At 36.8% G+C, this 12,564-nt stretch overlaps 1 protein-coding gene across 5 annotated transcripts in view; it reads right to left on the reverse strand.

Annotated features, from left to right (window-relative positions):
- The window catches only part of LOC131432494 (serine/threonine-protein kinase Pak), a 121,557-nt gene that overhangs the window by 39,576 nt on the left and 69,417 nt on the right, over positions 1 to 12,564 (reverse strand). The gene's annotated exons all lie outside the window — the stretch shown is intronic.

Below are 12,564 nucleotides of genomic sequence, written 5' to 3' on the forward strand. Positions count from 1 at the left end.
AATAGATCAATATCAAATTCTTATTTCACTGTGAAGAATCTTTATATCAAACAAACTCGAACAGATAAGAATTTCTATGTTTGCAGTAAGTAAAAGATGTGCTATTGACTCAAATCGACATGTGGTTCACATAAGCTCAGCACTCTAAATACTTATTTTGTTTTAGGTACCGATTGAGGTTTTTCAAGGTTATTCAGGTATTCGTGTAATGAAAGGTATAATTTCGGCTTGACAGTCAGTTCATTTAGAATATTCATACTTCTGAAAAGTTGCAGAACCAACATTACGTCGAAGGAGGAACTTTGTTGACTTTTCAATGCAACTTTCCTACATTTTACGTGCTTTGATTACAAACACACACACTACTAATGTCATGTTATATGTATTGAATACCCAGGCTTAGAGTGACTAGCAATTTCTTGGCCTTACACAGTATCATGGTTAATTAAATCTGTGGGTAATTACTACACGGTGAAACAATAATTATATTGTTGTGAGTGTTAAGAGAACATGCGAGAGCTTGATATAGGCTTTGAGCGTGTTATTTATAGCTTTTGCCTTTTCTAATTGGAACTTGGCCTCAATTCCATAAATTAATAACTGAAATTTTAGAGAAAGTGTTTCTCGGTTTTGTATAAATTATTCCTTCTACATTGCGTAGCTGTTCGGAGTACAAATTTTGCAGAACATTTCTAAACTATTGTATTTTTAGTTAAATTGTAATCCAATTAGTTCTCAATCGATGGGAGTATTGAATTAATGTCACGTGTGGGGCCACTCGCTCTTGGAGAAGGAATAAATATTGTAAATGGTCATTTTTGTTAAAAAGATTGTAAAATCATATTATATTTAATGACACATCATATCCTGTACACTAGAGATGGTCGGTTAAGCAATTTCTTAAAATCGAAGCTGGCCCTGTGCTCGACCCGTACCCGATAAAAAAAATAAAAATCTTTACTCGTACATGACTGGAACCCGAAAAAATGGGTTCGAATAGCAGAACCCGACCAAATTTTTAGACCCGAACCTGACCCGTACCCGTTTGAAATGACAAAAATCGTCACCCGACCCGAATTCTACAATCAATTTTTTTTCTAAACCCGAACCCGACCAATACGGGTTCCGGTCGGTTTTTGGGTACAAATACTCGAATAGAGTCCAATTCCACTTTGGCCTGTATTTTTCAAAAAGCGGATATATTTTTGCATACACATTATCCATATCGTTGCAAATTGAACACTGTTACTTGTACTACAAAACTGTTTCAATCCACCAATCAGTGTCATCATGCCTTTCTCATATGACTTATTACGACCAGAGCTTAAAATTGTCACGCATTCTCAATGAAAGAAACCATTCCAACAGTCTCATTTTCAATGTTCTACTGTCTCATTTGTAAATGACCGACACCAGAACAAACGAAGAGAGACGAAGCATTTTCGTTTCTCATCGAAAAAATGAGAGAGTATAATTGCAAACGTCACTTTTTCTTCTATGTTTCTAGTTTGGTTTCATCTTACCAAACTAACGTCTTCAGCAGAATTTCAATTCTCATTCTTTCATCGATGTATTGAAAATCTGTGACACAGATAAAATTTAATCTATGGGACCATAAGACCAGTCGTTTGAGTTTAAATTTGAGAAACCCGTTCAAGCATTCTCTGAGAAAATGAAGTTTTTAATCTCTTTACACATTTTACGCCGTTACCCCCGAACCGGAAGTCGGATTCAAACAAAATTTTCCGGAGGACTGTGGGGCCAGTCATTTGAATATAAGCTTGTTAAAATCGATGAAGTGGTCTTCGAGAAAATTGAGAGCGCATATTTTCATTTTTTGCACATGTTATTCTGGTAGTCTAGAATCGGATGTTCGATCAGGATAAAATTTAATAGCAGGATCACGAGACCTTTCTACGTTTGTAAAAATCAGTTCGGATATCTTGAGATCTCTTCGGACTGAGTCAAATGAAAAATGACATTTGGTACTGCGAGCCTCAATTCAAAAGTCGATTTTCACAGTGATTTCATGACCTTTTTTATAACAAAAAATGCAGAATGTCTAAAACGAAATTATTAATTTAATTTAATTAGGTAATTCAATATACACTGAACAAATGAATACTTTTCGAAGAATTAGAAAATCGAAAATGGAATTGAAAAGCACATAGTTTATTTTTACAATATTTTGTTTAAAACCAAAATTCAAGTTCTTTGAATATCATGCCTAAATATTTCCAGAACAGCTAAAAGAAAAACCACTTTGGACAAATTCATCGTTTTTGATTTTCAGGTATAATTGTAGTGTTCAAATGGCTTTTATAATCAACAACTTATTTATGCAATGATTTCGGCTGTACCCTTTTCATTTTAAAAAGGTCCTAATCAAATTAATGTAAAAAATTGGTTTTTTACAGTCTTAAAGTAAAAACATTGCAACAAGATTTTAGTTTTTCCGAATAATTTTCAAACTTGAGCTTAAGTTTGCTTTCACACCTCATTCGAGACAGTCGACACAGTGGGCCGTAACGCGGTATGGTATGAATAAAAAAAAAACAAGTTCGAACATGTAGTTATGCTGCTTTCGAAGTTGAGCATTTACTGCATACCGTATTGCAACGGAACCGAAAAAGCTGGAATAAGTATGCACAAAGCAAGAAACATACTTACTGCTGCAAAAATGCCACTTTGTTTAATTTTTCTGCTTCACTTTATCAGCAAACACACGAGTAGCAACCTCTAGTGCTACCTACCGAAAAATTGTAGTAAACAGTATGATATGGATGGTATCATATGCCCTATCTACAAAAAGGGCCACCGACTTGATTGTAAAAACACTCCTCAATACCGCCTACAAGTTACATTCTAGAGTTCTGTTCGACAGACTGCATCCATTGGCAGAATCCTTTGTCGGCGAATACCAATGCGGCTTTCGAGAAGGACGTTCAACGACGGACCAGATGTTCATCTTGCGACAAATTTACGATAAGTTTCGGAGTACAATTTGCGGACTTATCATCTGTTTGTAGATTTCAAAACTGCGTACGACTCAGTGAAACGTAACGAATTTTGGCAGATCATGTTAGAACATGGCTTTCCGACAAAGCTAATTAAACTGTGTCGTGCGACGCTCGATGGATCGAAATCAAGCGTCAAGATACGACATCCGATGCTTTCGTGACATTAGATGGATTGAAGCAGGGCGACGCGCTCTCAAATCTGTTGTTCAATACAGCGCTCGAAGGTGCCATACGAAGATCCGGCGTGCAAAGAAACGGTACCATCATCGATAAGTCCCACATGCTTCTTGGTTTTGCGGACGACATTGATATTAATGGTGTGGATCGTACAGCTGTGGAAGAGGCTTTGGTGCCCTTCAAGAAAGAAGCTGCGAGAATAGGGTTGACGATAAACTCTACCAAGACTAAGTACATGGTGGCTGGTAGAGAAAAAGGCAGCCCAAACGGTGTAGGATCCGAGGTGGAGATAGATTGAGTACAATTGATTGCCGATGCGATTGATATTATCTTCATTTCTCCTGTCACTGCTTGATTACGATATGACTAAATATTAACCAAGCAGCATAAACATTGAATTAAATTCATGTACACCAATAAACTCCGAAGTCCGATGACTTTTTACGAAGAACAATGAACTTTATCAATTTATGTTTATGTTAATACTCTCATGGATTTTTTTTTTACTTCAACAGGGAATAGGAGAATCAGAGAGAGAACAAAATGCGACACCTGTCTTTGACTGAGTATACTCCTACTTGGTCATTGAACTATCGAGTATCTCATTTGACAGACACGTTGACCGTACCGATTACAGTTGACGATGATTTTAGTCAGTCTGTCAAGGTCATTTGACATGACTGACAATTTGCAACTCTGCTAGTGACATGCGATAATGATATTAGCCGCGAGGTAAAAAGGCGTATTGCAGCTGCTAATAGGGCTTTCTACGGGCTCCGTAACCAGCTGAAGTCTCGTAGCTTGCACACACGCACCAAACTTGCTATATACAAGTCGTGGATACTACCTGTTGTTCTATACGGCCACGAAGCATACTCGTTGAAGGAAACAGATGTTCCAGTACTCGGTGTCTTTGAAAGAAAAATCCTGCGCTCAATACTCGGCGGCAAAGAAGAGAATGGAGAATGGCGCAGACGCATGAACCATGAGCTGTACCAAGTATACAAAGATGCGGACATTGGAAGGCTTATAAAACACGGCAGACTACAGTGGGCTGGACATGTAGCAAGAATGCCGGAAGAGAGAATGGTCTACGTGATGTTCAGCAGAGAACCTGGAAGAGGTCGTCGACTGCGACGGCTGTGCGCAATCGAAGACGATGCACGCGCAACGGGAGTACAGAGCGACCGGAAAACGACGGCTCAAGATCGAGTATCCTGGAAATCTACAATTCGTTCGGTCATGTTCCGAAGACGGGATGTGCACCATTAAAGTAAATTCAAGTAAGTAGTACAGTTTGTAGCATGTTGTTGTGTAGTAAAGTCTCTGCTTTTGACAGGAACCTGATCCACATGTAGCATTTACTACCGAAATTCAAGCATGCTACGTTCTATTCATACGGCTCAGTACATCGTTCACTGTTGGAACGACATTAAAAAGAACAACGAACAGCACAATGAAGTTAGTAATAAGACGATTAGAAATGGGAAAATCTAACGAACAGAAGAAAGAGGTGATTGCGCGACTAACGTCAATCGTTTTTGAACATAAACGTTGTCGCATTTGATCTTCGTTACTAGAAATGGGAAACTTGCTTAAGGAGCGAACTCACATCGACATTGAAAATTACTGAGCTACAGCTCAACAAAACTTATAGTGCAATATACATTCAAGTCATTTGGCAGTGAAACATGTAATTTCGCAACAGACAACAATAACAAACATTTAGTAGTGCATAAAAACGTCAAGTACAATCATACATTGTGCAATCCAACAGCAATCATACATTATTCCAAACGAAGTGCATGAGAATCTCATCTTCCTCCAGTTCGCTTCTGATATGCTCGTGATAAAACTGAGAGCAAACCGTTATTTTTATTTCTTGTTCTAATATCGATAATTAAGATCTATATGATCATTAAAATGACTTGCCAAAAGAAACACTCAAAAAAGTTTTGTTTGTACAAGTTATTGCAAATTGAAATTTTTTGTCACTTTTTCAATAAAACCGTGCCATTCTCCAACGAATAAACATATTTGAATGAAACTTTGACATATCACAGATAATACAATAAACTCAAACTAATTGTATAAAAATCATGAAAAAAAATTTTTCATAATTTTTTTGAGCAATTTTTACAAAAAAATGATTGTTTCTTATGTTCTTTACATGCGATTTTCGTAGAGTCTATTGGTTGAAATGAATGATACATTCGTGTACCTTTAATAGGTTTAGCTTTCGTAAAACGAGTTTTTAATGCTACCTTAATGGTTCCGGAATTACAGGATTTTGTTAGATTAAGTCCGAACTTCACTATTTCACATCAAAGAAAAGTTGTTTTTGCGATTTTAGTAACATTTATGATGTTATGAGTAATATGATAAAGGCATCATTACACCACTAGGTGGATTAAAACAGGTTTTTTTTCCACTGAATTTGCATTGCATATGGCTAATGCGTATTGGAAGCTATAAAAATAACATAATCAATTTGATTACAAGATGACTTCCGATATTTGAATATATTAACTGAATATAATATTAACAGATTTTTCAATCATTGAAAAATCTGGTAACTGAAAGCAGGGAAAGAGAGCAACGATCTACAATTTCAATTGTAATCTTTTACGACATGAAAGCAGGAACCCGGTGAAACTATTTTTGGCTATAATTCTGCACGCTAATTTAACAGACTCATGGCGGATCCTGTCAGGAGAAAGATACGTGGGTAATATCCATCCCAACTCTTTTTCGGTTGATTTTCTAATTTTTTAAAAAGAAATTCACTTTTTTCCACTGTTAATTTTTTTAGGGTGCTCCATTGATCGCGGATAACTTATTGGGCTTTGTTCATGTACAATTTATAGCTTTTGAGATGCAACGATATGAATAAAGTTCATGAAAAAGTACATCTTACTTTCTTTAAAACAAATCTTGAGCTTGAGCTTGAGCGACCACCCCTGTTTGCTACTCCGTTACTGATCGGGATTAGCTGAAATTGTACAGGGAGTTTCTAGATGATCCGACCTGGGACTGGTAAATCATCCTTCAATGTACATCTTCTGGTAATCCCAGAATTAATCGATCAGTACCGGCGCCGGCCAGGCCCGAACGTAGATCGTCTAAGGAATGGGAAGGGATGTTAGTCCAACACTTGTTGTTACTAGAGGCCGTATATACTACTGCGCACTCCACAAGTGTCACGGGAGAGGGATATTTGCTAGTAAAAAAATCAGTATTGGTTTCGCGCGCGACTCAATATGTTCCGGTTTCAAGATGCTCGGATGCACCACTAAACTCACTGACTTCCCGAGTGAACGTTTCAACAATATCCTATATTGAAGTCCCGGGAAGTCTTGATTCACAGCTTTTTTTCGAGGAAACTAAAAAAAAATTGCAATACTATCGCGTAAAGAATAAAAACTTCCCTATTTTTGTTTATAAATGAAATTACGTGATACAAAATAAACGAGTGAATAGGATTTAGACAAAATAGTTGATTCATTGCATTGACATATTCTAAACAGTTGTTATAAAATCATTTTAAATAACCAAATAAAGGTCAACAGATTTCACGCGCGTCTTGATTCTGTTTTATTTCCGCTTTATTATTTTAATTATTTATTAAAATTATTAAATGGTTATATTGGTTGATCTGGGCAGCCGGCTACCGAGAAAAATATTAATTTATTGTTTGAAATATTAATATCAAGTGTTTTTTTTACTATGTATTCAATATACCGTTATTAACTTTTGTATCTGTATTTGTATCTCTGTTATTAACTTTGTAATATCAACGGATTTGTGCAATAGTTGATTTTTATCATTCAATTTATAATCCTGAAAGACAATCAATAACATGGAAAAAGAAAACATTCTAAATAAAACTTTTCTCCGTAGCTAGACAGAAATTGATAGGTTGAATGAAAAGATAATTTAGTAAAATAGAGTCATCAGAAGTGAAATATTGAAAATATCTGATAACTGAAAAGAAAAAGAAACTCCTGCAATTGTCGCCTTTTACGACATGGAAGCAGAAACCCAGTGGATCTATTCTTGGTTCATTTTTTTCCGCCGGATTCCACACGGCATCTAGGCTGGTACTGTCCGGAGAGAGCTAATAGGTACTATCAATCTCCTAGTGGACCCCAGCCCCTTACATCTAACCTTCTTTAAAACAAATCTGGCGTCAAACTGGGCTTTGCATTCGTGCAAAATTTGTCATACAAAAAAAAAAAAACGTGTATAAAGTTTCCACCAGACCGAAGTTGGTAAAATCGGTTGACTTGCTACTGGAATTGCTCTATTGTGATCGATTTGTTGACAGTTAACAGTTCGATCAGTACACTTGGTGATGCTCTTTGTGTAATCGTTCTCAACAGATTGCAGCCAAACAGAACAAGTGGGAATGTAAAGGAAAGTTCATGTTTCCATAAATGGAACGCCTACAGATACTTCTATATGCCGAACAGAATCGTTGCAACTAAAGAAAGAAGCAGAAAATAAAAGTCGTTTATTTTACGTCACCATTCGGGCAAATCGACAGCGAAAGTCACTAACTGCGACGTCGTGCCATGCAAAATTTTGTTGTGTTGTGATAGATAGATAGATAGATGGATGTTATGACATAATTTTGCTCTTTCCCCAGTTATATTGATTGGTTGGTTTCTATCTAACCATCGTTTGCTTACTACTTCTAATCGTAGGTTACTTTTCGACAACGCAACGACCTACAATTTGTGATGATGAAAGTCTTGTCCCAATTGAGGACAGAGTTCGAATGGATTTGACTTGTAATAAAATGTAATGTTTTGCAGTTATAGTGATTAAATGACAATTTTAATAAGTGATTCGCTTTATTTGACACTCTTGAATTGGATTGACTACTGAATGATCCCTGTCTAAGACAACTATATCGCACAAGTAAGGTATGCTCAATCGCTATCCAATTATTTCTCTCATGCTCGATCCAAGGACATGCCTTTTTCGTCCATTGTGATGTACTGATCTGCGGCCAATGTTTTAATGGATGGTTTTGCAAAACCCATTAGTGTCAAAAACCAGCAAGTTGAGTGGTTCCGCAGAGGGATTTCGTAAAATTAAAACTAATTAAAAAACTAATCTTGCGATCCAGTCAAATAACTTCATAATATAAATTGAAAAGTATATACTGCTAGTGAAATTGCATGTCTAGCGCCACGATACTTCTGACACTGAGAATCCTTTCAGGTCAGTGCTCGAACAACTGGTTTGCGAAACCTGAGCCATCCTGCACCAGCACCAGTTAACGCTCAAACTAAAATAATAATTTGAATCGGATAAAGCTAGAATCATCGCCTTATTTGTCGCTTTCTGTGTTACAAGTGTTACTTTCGTTTCATTTTATCAGTCCCTTGCCCACATCGTATTCGAAAGACCATTGGTCGTGCACCGTTTGTAGCATGAACACCTGATTTGTACTGATTTAAAATGCAAATATCCTTTCCGTCTTCTACCTATAGCAGCCGACACGATGTCGTCCGAACTGGAGTAAATCGTGCGAATGCACATAATTATGGGATCAGTATTTTCATCTCGATCCTTTCGAACCGGCAAGGGGGTCTCACTCTACGAGTGGGTATTTCCTCGTCATATATATACTGGAAAGAAAAAAAAACAGAAACACCCATACTCACTCCATTCCGCGTTCCCTGGTTCCTGTCATTCCAGAGGAAAATAAATCAAGCGTAGGGGAATAAATAAACACGTACTGTTACAACACCAACCGCAATCAAGCATGCAGGTGAAAGAGATCGTGTGGCTTGGTCTCGGTTGTGTGTCGATAAACCGTTGAAACTTGTGGGATCGATTCGAGCAGAAAACCAAAACAAAAGGTCTAATTCAATTCCAAACCACAGGGGTTTTGAATGTGCGTTAAAATAAAGTGATTATGGTTTGACACTCGAGATTCTCCTGCTCAATTATTCTACAATTGTTTATTCTCTTCGTTCGAGAGTCAATCTCGAAAACAGAGAGATTATATTTTATACTGATATGATACTGATTTTATACGTATATCGAATTACGTCACTAGCCACAACCGTTGAAATTTCGATCGAATGACCATAAACTTAGTAAAGACAGGAGGTCTGAGACTTGTGCAACGCATATTTTACCTTGCGTGTTGTTTCCTTATTCGAAACGGGGTTCGGTTTTCGCTTGTTTGGATCACTGTGAGTATAACTGGTCCGTCGAACGGTCGACATGTGTGCAGAAAAGACCCCAAATTCCCAAGCAACATTGCATGTGTAGTACAAAATATGTAACGATATGCCTATTAAATGGTGGCGTATGTCAGGAAACTATAGGAAGGAACAACCTTCGGGTAATTGTCTATCTATAAGTCGCTTGAAGAAACGGTTAAACACTTTCAGTTTATTTTAACATTGTTGTAATGCATTTTAGTTTGCAAGCCTTGAGTACCTAATCTCAGCTACGGAACAGTTTCATGATCTACGATCTGTTATTGCTGCAGAGCAATATTTTAGCACCTATCACGTAACTATCTCACCTCCACAATCACTAGGCTATTTACGCGACTAAAACCACCTTTTCATACAGCAATTTTCATAAAGGTTTTCTATATGTATGAATATTTTATATCCCTCTGTGTCACTTTACTGCATCGTTCCGCCAGTTGTGGGGGCATTTACACTAACAATACTCCTTCGTGCCACATGTCACAGGTACAGTGCAATTTCTTGCACTTGGATGCACTTGTGTTGGATATACGCCGTTGTGGGAGACCCAGTGCTAAAATCTTTTCGATGGTTTACGGTAAGCCGTCACTAACAACCCGTCCACAGCTCAGGAAGCCTACAAGCGGTTTGCTGTCTAATATGGTTTCGGAATGATGCCGCTTTTCCACACCCCCACAAAATACCGACTCTGATCCGAATACTTCTGCCAGGTATGAATTTCAGTAGACGAGTTTGTTGAGTAAGGAATTGCTTTATGGAAAAGCACGTGGTATTGTACTGTAGTTAGCATGCTTATTAGATATGTTTGTCTGATTGGCATCTGGTATTTCTAACGGATTCTCAATCTTTGGAGATAATTCGCAAGATTTGTGACTATGTATATGTTCCATTTAATTTCACTATATTTAAAATTTGTTTACTATTGCGCACCTAATGTTTCGAGATAATAACAGACACAGAGAATAGTTTTCCAGTGTGCTATTTGCAACCTTCATCATTCAATGTAATGTAAACTTCCGAATATTTATCGTCTATTATGACATTTGGTCATTAGAACGATGTCGATTGGATGCTATCACTTTCTGCGTTAGTAGCAGAATCAGAGGGTGCGAGTTGGTTTGTATGTAATAAATCGTTTGAAATGCGAAAATTATTAGAAATCCTTCAAATAGAACGTTATATTGCTGAAGTGCATTTGAACCTTTTAATGTAGTTCTTATGTTAGGCTTTAATTTATGCAGACTTTTTGTCAACTTGTTACCTTTTTTTATAAATATAAAAAATAGGTATAGAATTCGCTTAAACTTTAGAAAAATTTTCCGAGGCCCGGAGGGCCGAATGTCATATACCAATCGATTCAGCTCGACGAACTGAGCAAATGTCCGTGTGTGTATGTGTGTGTGTCTGTATGTGTGTTGTCAACTAAGAGGTCGAGATCTCAGAGATGTCTGGACCGATTTTGATCAAACTAGTCTCAAATAAAAAGTCTCCTCGTCACCCAGAACGCTATTGAATGGTTTTGAGATCGGATGTTTACTTTTTGAGTTATACAAAGTTTTATGTCAAAATTTTCAGTTTTTTGACAGTATCTGTCACAATTGACCTTGAAAACAGAATATATTTTCAGACTTAGATTCCGCACGGTAATATCGGTAATATCTATCTAACAAGCCATTGTTAAAATCCATCCATTTTTAACGAAGATATCGAAATTTTTTGTGTAAGCGACTTTTTCCCCTATTCCAGCAGTAGAAGTTTTGAGCGCTGTCTGGCAAATAAATGCTTGGGAGCAACATAAAACACGATTTTTTATACTGTTACATACATTTGTTTCTAAGTACCAAAAAGACTGTGTACAGCATGATATTTTGCCTCGGACCGATTTTAGCACGGTTCGTTTTTGGCAACATAATCGTTCGAATATGCCCTATGTAAACTAGATGATGGCAGAATTTTCGAGTTGAAAGCAATTCCATAATTATATTGACTTAAACTACTTACAACAATAAATGCTGGAAGCACATAACAGCCATATACCATTCGAATCAGTTCGTCGAGATCAGCAAATGCGTGTGTGACCAATAATTTCATTCAATTTTTTTCGGAGATGACTCAACCATTTCCTACAAACTCAGATTCATATGAAAAGTCTTATACTCCCAAACAAGGTTTCTGAATTATGTCTGGTTCCGACCTCTAGTTCCGGAACTACAGGATGATATGTGAAACGAAAATAAAACTGTGTAACTCATTTTTCTCGTAGATGGCTGAACCGATCTAAGATTCAAATGAAAAGTTTTAAGATTCTATGAAACATCTTGTTTTTTAAGAGTCAGATCCAACTTCCGGTTTCGGAGATACAGGATGATTAGTATAAAAATGTCTATTTCACATAAATTATTCAGGTTTATCGGGTTAGCAGATTTGGATAGTCAATAACCAAATAAACTTATTTCATTTTTGGTTGTATTGTACCCAAAAAATTAATTCTCACTACGATTCCTCAAAGATGTTTACATTTTTACATTGATTTTCCAACATTTTGAAACAAATGTAAACTATACAGCTACTCAGGTGATTTTGTCTGACTTCGGCTACACCGATTTTCGAATTCCGGTTCCAGTATCGAATCGTTTCTCAAAGTTCAATCGTTTTCTAAAAAAAAAGCCAAATCGAATTTCAGCGATATAGAAGATGACAATCCCGAAAAGCTTTAAAGTTGGACTCAAAAATATTGCAATTTATTCGTCATATGGCCATACGAATCGGTTTGGGTTATGCTGGTTCCTGAATACCGGCTCTAAAAGTACCGTAAATAACCGTAGACTGTAAACTGAAACTTTCTTCAATATCTCATGGAATGTTCAATCGATTGTCAGACGTTTAGATTCAAATTCGAACCGATTTGCAGCTTCGACATTACAGGGTATTGAATGATTAAAATCTCAAATGGCCACTTAAAACGACGGACATTAGAATAATGTCATGAAAACTGAAACACCGAAGAATATTCATGCAAAAAACACATGCAGATTGATAAAAAAAGGTATCACCTCACTGCTAGGTGGATTAGGAACGTTTTTTTTTTATAAAAACCGGTTGTGATATTATTATTCATAGATTAGCAT

The sequence above is a fragment of the Malaya genurostris genome, chromosome 2 (genome assembly GCF_030247185.1).
Source record: "Malaya genurostris strain Urasoe2022 chromosome 2, Malgen_1.1, whole genome shotgun sequence".
Taxonomy (NCBI): domain Eukaryota; kingdom Metazoa; phylum Arthropoda; class Insecta; order Diptera; family Culicidae; genus Malaya; species Malaya genurostris.